The sequence below is a fragment of the Orycteropus afer genome, unplaced genomic scaffold (assembly GCF_000298275.1).
Source record: "Orycteropus afer afer isolate SDZICR_OR568_19922 unplaced genomic scaffold, OryAfe1.0 scaffold00008, whole genome shotgun sequence".
Taxonomy (NCBI): Eukaryota; Metazoa; Chordata; class Mammalia; order Tubulidentata; family Orycteropodidae; genus Orycteropus; species Orycteropus afer.
Window position 1 is genome coordinate 13,485,240 of NW_006921595.1, and position 7,620 is coordinate 13,492,859.

The window sequence follows — 7,620 nt, forward strand, 5'->3', positions numbered from 1 at the left end:
CAAGATTATCTTCTGTGTCTGTGTTAATTGGTTTCCCTTTTCTTTGTTGAAGAGGGTCTGTGCAATCCTTCTGCCTAGTCCGCCATCTTGCCCCGCCTCCCCCTGCCTGCTTTTTATATCATCCTTTTCTCAAAGTATGTTTTCATTTTATTTGCAAAGTCACCTTTTCTTTTTTCTTTGGCTTGCAAAGCCTTTACTGTATGAGCATATGCGCCTGTTCTTTGTATCCTACTCAAACTTGTGATTGCTGATGGATATAGTAACCCTGCTTGGCCTGGGAATTTGGTCAAATGTAGTTACTCTGGATTGAATGATGATGTAGCTGCTACTTGCTTCTTAAAACCAAGAGTAAATATGAGCTCACAAGTATTTCCCTTCACAGTTTCTGACTCCTGGCTCTTCACCCAGAATGCCCGTTACTACCTGCTACATTGTTCTGATGCTCATGTTCTCTTATAAAAGGGAGACCAGACAAGTCTGGCATGGCTGGTTCACTGAGTGTCTCCTCATCTCCCTCCTGCAATATGAGAGTGGATTCTGAGCTACAGACCTGAATATCCATCAGGGAGTCTTCTCTGTAAATCCTGTGCTCACTAGCTTGTGGATCTAGCTAATCTTTTGCTAGAGTCCCTGGGTGGTGCAAATAGGTAATGCACTCAGCTGCTAACCTGAAGGTTAGAGGTTTGAGTTTGCCCACAGGTACTTGGCAGAAAGGCCTGGTGATCTGCTTCTGAAAGGTCACAGCCTTAAAACCCCTGTGGAGTATAGTTCTACTCTGACACACAAGAGACAGCCATGAGTCAGAGTCAACTTGATGGCAACTGGTTTAATCTTCTGCCAGTGTTCTCCTCACCCCTAATTTGTCAATCAGAGCCTAAATCCCACAGACATAAAGGCACAGAATAGCAGAGTCTCTGTTTGCAAGGTACAAATTAGCATCAGATATGGTACTAATGGAGTGGGAGGAAGAAAATGCTTAGAATCAACACAATAGCATTTGACGCCAAACCTACATTGAACTGCTTTCTCTCAAAGGTCTTTGTGTTCATTTAGATGATTCTGGAGCTGTAAGATAAACAACTGTATGTACCATATTGGTTTAGGAAGTCTACGATTCCAAATTCCCTTTATCTTCTTGGTGTAGGTGGCCTGTTCTGCAGTGGTCATTGCCTTGGAGGCTGTGGCAAGCCTAGCCAGCATGGCACTGACATCACCAACAGAGGGACAGGATGGTGAGTCTTGCAGGTGACATCAGGGGCCAGCCTGCCAGCAAGCAACGCCATCCTGTGCATCATACATCCCCTAATCATCTGGGCAGTCGGTTGGCTTTATCAGTAGAGTTGATGAGGCAGCCAGAGCTCTGGGAGAGGCAATAGGTAGGCTTTCAGAGAACAGGATTACTTGGAGTCAAAATGACCTGGGTTTGAATCCAGCTAAAACCAGTTGTGTCTTACCAGCTGTATAAACTTGGGCAAGTTACTTAAGTTTTCTAGACTTTATTTTCTTCATGTGTAAAATAGGGGGAAATAAGTGAATTAAAAGGTTTTTTAATTCTCAGCAGCAGTAATGCTTGAACAATTTCTCTTAGAAAGATCAGCACAAGGCCGGTCCCCATAAGGAGGAGGTTAATGATATCCCAAATGTCCAAATGACCGTGCCACTCCATCATTTCAGACATTAACTCCTCCTCCTCCTCCTCCCAGTAATCTACCCCATCTTAGGGTTCTATATTTTGCTGTAATGCCTCACAGAACTCATAGACACTCAAGGGATTGTCTCATGTAGTAGCGGTGGAGGTTGGCAGGCTGGTGAGTCCCAGGTCTGTGAGTAGGTCTGGAGGATCCTCCTAATTCTCGGGGTTTGATGAACTTTGACCAGCAGATCAGATGATGGCTGGTGTTCCAAATCCGGGGGTGAGATGAGGATGAGCCAAAACACAGAACCGGACCAAGAGGAGGGTGAACCTTCCCAGGAGATTTGTAGGTATACCCTCATGGAAGCTAAGGGTGGTGATCTGAGTTATACCCTTCAGCAAGGTGGGACTCAAGATATATCCCACCTGTGTTGCTCCAACAGCAATAACCCAAGTGGATGGCTTTAACAATCAGCAGCTACTCAGTAGCTCAGGGCAAATCCCACCACAGAGCCAATTGCCAATCATTATAGGGAATACTACTACCAGCTGCCCAGCCAAGTTGACACCTGACCTTAACTACCAAACCACCCCAAACAGGCACGGGTAATAGGATTTACAATACATCACAGAATGGAGGACAATGGCTAGAAGGGCCACATTAAGCAATTCACTGCAAGTAAGCTTACACATTCCTTCCCAAATATGACTTGTGATTAATACTGATAATGAAAGGTAGAATTATTTTTTTAATAGTGGAGCTAAATGGGAGGATCTGGCAGCTTCTTTTGTTTCCAGTAATGAAACATGGATCATTCACTTTGTGATATATTCAAACTGTCAGCCTAAAGCGGGGCGTCTTGCACTACCCTGTATTTGTGCAATCGGTACTCTTTGCAAGAAAATGTTCATGAGTGTTGATGGCCAAGATAAAGGAAGCTGTTGAGGAAGGTTCTATTAAAATATACTCCTTACAGAGAGTAGAAACCCCTTATAATCATGTTTTCTCTTAAGCTACACTTACTTGGATATATTGTGGCTTAAATAACATCACCCAAAATAAATCAGTGATGTGAGTAAAAGCCATGTATCATGATGTTTAAAGTGTCCTGTCTTTGATTTGGGAAGAAAAAAAAAAAGAAATTCCTCCCTATTTTCTCTTAATTAACTTTAAAGAAATTTAAAATAAAACACAAATTCTGGTTGTGGCTTATTACAATTTTTTGAAAATGACCTTTTAAATACATTCTTCAACAATGGTGTAATAGTTTAGAGAATAAGCTTTGGGGCCAGACTGCTTGAGTATGAATCTTGGTTCCATACTTCCTCTGTGACGCTGAGAAACTAACCTCACCTCCCTTCTCTGTGCCCATTTCCTAATTTGTAGATGAGTGATACTATTGACCTTTTAAGGAGCTCTGGGGGTGTAGTGGATAAGGCATTTGCCTGGTAACCAGAAGGTCAGTGGTTCAAACCCACCAGCTGCTCCACAGAAGGAAGGTGGGGTGATCTACTTCCATAAAGATTTACAGCCTCAGAAACCCAGTGGGGGTCGCTATGAGTCAGAATTGACTCGATGGTGGTGAGTTAGGTTTTCTTTTTTTTTTCTCCCAACTTTTAAAGATGTTTTGAGGATTCAGATTAAAATACTTAGAAGACTTTTAACTATGTAACTGGCACATTGTAAGTGTTCATCTAATTCTGTAGAATTTTCATTTCTATCCAGGGAGTATCAATTAATTTCCCCAATATGCTGTAAAACCCCAGCAACAAATGGTGGTGGGGTGGGGGGCACTTGGCATTTCCTAGAAAGGCAACAGGAGGCTATGAACATTCAAAGCAATGTAAACTCAGAGAAAGCTCTTGTTCTTTCTTCTTACTTTTTGTCAGTGTTTAATTTTTCTTTCCAGGCCTTGTGTCTGACCATTATCTCACCATATATGCCTAGAAACAGAAATGAGAGGTCTACAGCTGTTCCATCATTCATGGAATTCATACAGCTGATCTGATTGGTAGGGGCAGGTAAGGCTGCCACGTACAGTTACACAGGTTGTACACTGCACAAATCATTCACAGAGGGTAGCACCTCCCTGGGGCTGTGCATTGTCCAACCTGTACAACCTCACGCCATGGTCCTGGGGATTACTCCTTCTTCTTACAGACTACTTTTTCCTCTCTCACTGTCCCATAGCCATCCTCTCCAAAGATAAAGAGGTGAATGTGTCAAGAGCATGGGCTGCTCTTTGGTCAAGATTATATAATGATTAACTGTCCATCCCTGCTATCAACAGTCTTTTTTTTTTTAACTAGAAACTTTCTAACAGTGTGGTGGGAATGACAAGAAAGAGGGCGTAGTGGATAAGGCATTATCCACTTAATCTCTACTTCAGTAGAGATTACTTCACTCTTCCAAGGTAAGAGCTATCCCTGCCTATTGACAATGTTACCCATGTGCCTGGTTCAACACAGTCCAGGCATTGCTTCTGAACTCAGTCTCTCTGGGCTTTTCAAAATTTATTCTCTTCCCTATAGAGCTGTTTTGCAATTAAAGTCCACCAGATCTCATTATATGAATAAAACCCCAAAAAAAACTAAACTCATTGCCAACGAGTCAATTCTGACTCATAGTGATCCCCCATTGGGTTTCCAAAGGTATAAATCTTTACAGAAGTAGACTGCTTCATCTTTTTTCTGCAGAGTGGCTGGTGGGTTTAAACCATCAAACTTTTGGTTAATAGCCAAATGCCACTACATCACCAGAGCTCCTTCATTACATGAATAGAGTATAATTATTTTTAGAGATTGATAAATATAGTTTAGATGATGGATGGATGATTTGGATAGATAAGATAGATAGATAGATAGATAAAGTTTACATCTTTCCCATTTGCCACTTCTTAACTATCTGAATAGTTACTTACTCAGATTCTCTATGATTCACTTTCTGTAAAGTGAGGATAGTAACGGAACTAATCTCTTAAATTGTGACAATTAAATGAAACAGCCTATGTAAAACCCTTATTGCATTCTCTGGCATATAGTAAAACTTAAGTCATTGTTAGCTTATTTTTTTTTTTTTTTTTGTTATTTTTTGCAGTGCAGCAAATTACTTAACATTGCCCTGCTAGCCATAGTCTTGCAACTCCTATCAAAAGATTGGATGCGACTATACAAAAAGGTGCTTGTGGCCCAGCAAGTGGATTGGAAAGCTTGTTAATAATACAAATAAGGTGCATGGCACCCTTGTACCTGTTTACCCCTTTCAAAGAAACATGAACCAACCTATTCTTTCCATCCACAGACCGTAGCACAGTTCTGTTTGAAGAGGAACTGAATCCTGAGCATCCTGAGTCTTATGTCTCTATCATCCTGTTCTTCTCCAGCATGATCCTGATGGCAAGAATTGGTGAGCAGCATGTCATGCATTGGGTGGGATTCCACAGCCCATTCTGTGGTGTTGCTAAGTAATCCTAGAAGCACTTTATGGTTTCACCATTGAACCATTATACATCTTCATCTTTCATTCACTGAGGATTTGCTGTGTGCCAAGAATTCTCTTAGATACCATTCTGGTTACCTAGTACCACTCTGACAGGAATATACCACAAATGGCATGGCTTTAACAAACAGGAGTTTATTTTTACAATTTGGAGGCTTTAAGTCCAAGTTCAAAGTGCCAGGCTCTAGGGGCTGGGTGAAAGCCCCTCAGCCTTGGGTTTCAGCTCTGCCTCCAGCTCCTGGCCCACTGAAGCTAGAAGCTTTTCTTCACTCAGACAGCTGCTGGCTGCTGAGGCTGCTAAGCCCAAGGCTGACGAGTAACAAGGCACAGTCCTCATATTTCCAAATCACATGGCAGGTCATTAATTCAAGTCCATTGTAAGTCCCAAGTTCGGCAGAGCATGGCAGGCTGCTGAACAATGACATGGCTACATTTAGGGTTCAAGGTGCCGTAAACTCGAGACCATTCCCAAGGTTTCTCCTTATATACAGGAAGCAGACCACATCCCAAAGGCAGCTACCCAGCTGCTTGTGGTAGATCCCACCATGGAGCTGATTACCAGTCTCATCATGGGGAATAACTACCACCAGCTGCCCAGCCATTCAACAAGGCCTTGCCAAGTTGGCACACAAACATAACCACCACAATTCCACCCCTTGTCAACTTGGCACCTGTACAGATCTTCAATGGGTGGTATCTATACAGGTATCCTCCACTGGGTGTCTCCAGTCCCCTAGTTCCTGAATGGAGACCTCACCCCCTTGGCCTGGCAGCCCCGTTCCTCTCCCTCTTGGGCATGGCAGCCCTGCCCCCTCACTCTTGGGCAGCGACTATGGCTCCATCCCACTGGCTCACATGAACGAGCAGCCACACACTCCAGAACCAAGTTGGTGAAGGCCTGGCTCTGAAACCTATGGGGCTGTGGTCATTCCACCCCTAAAGGCCATGGTCCTACGCTTTCAGGCTGAAGCAGCTCTGCTTCCATTTCCTTGGTCCTTCTACTTCTGCTGATGAATGCTGAAGGCAACCCACTCCACTGGAAAACCCTGCCCAAAAAGCACTCGGCTTTCTTGCTCCCTGGGCTGGCCAACCTGCTTCTCCATTTCAAGCCGGTCTGTTTTACCAATTAATGCCCGAAGGCAATCCATTCCACCAGTAGGCTGCCTAACCAAAGGCATCAAGCTTTCTCCTCTGAGGGCTGGTGAGGCAGTCGCTGTCTCATGCTGGTTCTCTCAGCTCTGCTCCTGCCATCTGTCATGTCATATGCTGGGGTATCTCTGCCAGGGTCTTGGGTCAAGTACGCACTCCACTCCTGTTTCCACATTTTAGGCATCTGTCAGAGCAGCATCCCACTCTCTTGGTACCATATTCTGTTCTGGTTACCTGGTGTTGCCCTGCCAGGAATATACCACAATTGGGATGGGAAACAGGAGTTTTTTCTTACAATTTGGAGACTTTAAGTCCAAGTTCAAAGTGCCAGGCTCTAGAGGCTGGGTGAAAACCCCTCAACCTTGGGATCCAGCTCTGCCTCCTGCTCCTGGCCCACTGGAGCTAGAGGTGTTTCTTTACTCAGACAGCTGCTGGCTGCTGAGGCTGAGAAGCCCCAAGGTTGACAGGTAAAAAGGCACATTCCTGATGTTACCAAACCACATGGCAGGCCATTAATTCAAGTCTACTGTAAGTCCCAAGGTCGGCAGAGCATAGCATGCTGCTGAGTAATGACACAGCTACATGCAGGGTCCAGGCATGCCATAGGCTCAAGATCATTCCCAAGGCTTCTCCTTATATACAGGAAGCAAACCACATCCCAAAGGCAGCTACTCAGCTGCTTGTGGTAGATCCCACCATGGAGTTGATTGCCAGTCTCATCATGAGGAATAACTACGACGAGCTGCCCAGACACTCAACCAGGCCTAGCCAAGTTGACACACAAACATAACCACCACAGATACTGAGAATCCATGTAAGATTTAATCAGATAATGTCTTGGCTCCATGGAGCTTAAAGTCTGAGGTGCAGACCAGTAAGTAAGTAGTCAACACAAATCAATAATATAGAGTGATAAGAGCTATGCTACAGAAGGACAGAAGGATTGGGAGCACAATCCTTTGGGAAAGTAAAAATACAAGTAGATCCCTGACTTAAAACAGTTTTTGTTCCAATGACTCAAGCCATAAGTTGGTTCTGAAGTTGTCAAATACCTAATTTTTTTTTTTTAAGTTTTCATAAACTGAAAACCAAACTCACTGCCACTGAGTCGTTTCCAACATATAGTGACCCCTATTGGGTTACCAAGGCTGTAAATCTTTATAGAAGTAGATCACCCTATCTTCCTTCCATGGAGCAGCTGGTGGATTTGAACCACTAACCTTCTGGTTGGCAGTCAAGTGCCTTATCCACTACACCACCAGAGCCCTAAGTTTTCATTATTCTTGATTTTATTATCAGTATCTTTATAAATCCGATCTTTATTTGCCTTTGGGGTTGG